The sequence below is a fragment of the Physella acuta genome, unplaced genomic scaffold (assembly GCF_028476545.2).
Source record: "Physella acuta isolate Inbredline_101_S28 unplaced genomic scaffold, ASM2847654v3 ptg001205l, whole genome shotgun sequence".
Classification (NCBI taxonomy): Eukaryota; Metazoa; Mollusca; class Gastropoda; family Physidae; genus Physella; species Physella acuta.
Window position 1 is genome coordinate 245,008 of NW_026732722.1, and position 1,358 is coordinate 246,365.

A 1,358-nucleotide genomic window follows, 5' to 3' on the forward strand; every position below is an offset into this window, starting at 1 on the left:
GATTACTAATTTTATTATTCTAGTAGCGTTACTTAAACACTTTAGCATGTTTTCAGTGAAACGTGTATGTTTTTATATGAATAAATATTATTAAAAAAAAAAAAAAAAAAAAAAAAAAAAAAAAAAAAAAAAAAAAAAAAAAAAAAAAAAAAAAAAAAAAAGAATAAATATCAAAAAAAAAAAAAAATAAAAAAAAAAAAAAAAAAAAAAAAAAAAAAAATTCTATTCACATCGAGTAAATCTTTCGCCTTTTACTAAAGATTTCCGTGCCATAGAATGTCACAGCCTAGCTCGACGACATATGCAAATATAATCCACGCCAGCAAAGGGGTTGCGCCCTTGGATGTTCCACCTGGGTCGAGAGACTTGGGGAGGAGCCTCCCGGACTACGGTCCGGGGGGTTTAATGAAATCCAGGGCCCAACCCTTTTCAGCTACTACAGCCATACTGGATCTACCTGACGAAGATTGCCCAGAACTATTTCCTGCTGATTCACCCACCATTCAAGTCACAATCAACTCAAATGGTCAACCCAATCTGAGAGGACATATCCTGCGGCAACTAATAAGCAACCAACAGATCTTCCTCTTCAATTACGGACGAGCAGACACCTGGTTCTTTACATCAACTGCCTTCGACGTCACCACCTTACATAATACACACAAAACACACGGCCCCTACACGCTCTACTTCACTTTACACGAAAAAAACAGGATCAACGGAACCCTTAGATGGGTCCCACCCACACTAAGCGATCGCACACTCATACAAGCACTACAACCCTACAGCAACAAGGAACCTTCTATATACACAATCCCCCTCACTACCAACCGCAATTTCTCAATACACACTGACAACCCATCAGCCATCCCTCACTACATCCAAATAAACTACAAAAACAAGACACTCAACATGCTAATTGCCATCAAAGACAGAAAACAAGCCTGCCAAACATGCTCGTCAACTGAACACTGGACCAACCGCTGTCAAACTCTCAACTTACAAACAACGCCCAGTAATCAAACACCAGCACATTCTACACTACAAAAAACAATGCCATCCGCCCAGCCAGCACCATCACCAAGCGACCAACAAGCATCGGTCAAAAACCCGATCATCCCAGCCAAGCCGCCAAGTATACCATCAACACCTAGCAAACAAACATGCGCAGCAAAGTCGGATTCAGACAGACACTGGACCAACCACTGTCAATCATCAACACCAGAGTCAACACCCAATGTTCACCTGTCAACAATACAGGAACAAACTCAACAACCATCCTCACAGACAATTTTAACAGAACCACCTAGAGCACCACCCACACCGCAGCAAACATTGGTAACCCCTAACCTGTCGAA

The 1,358-nt window shown here is 41.2% G+C and overlaps 1 pseudogene; it reads left to right on the forward strand.

Moving 5' to 3' along the window:
• Nucleotides 1-219: 219 nt before the first annotated feature.
• Nucleotides 220-278, forward strand: LOC131957089 (uncharacterized; annotated as a pseudogene).
• Nucleotides 279-1,358: the final 1,080 nt, after the last annotated feature.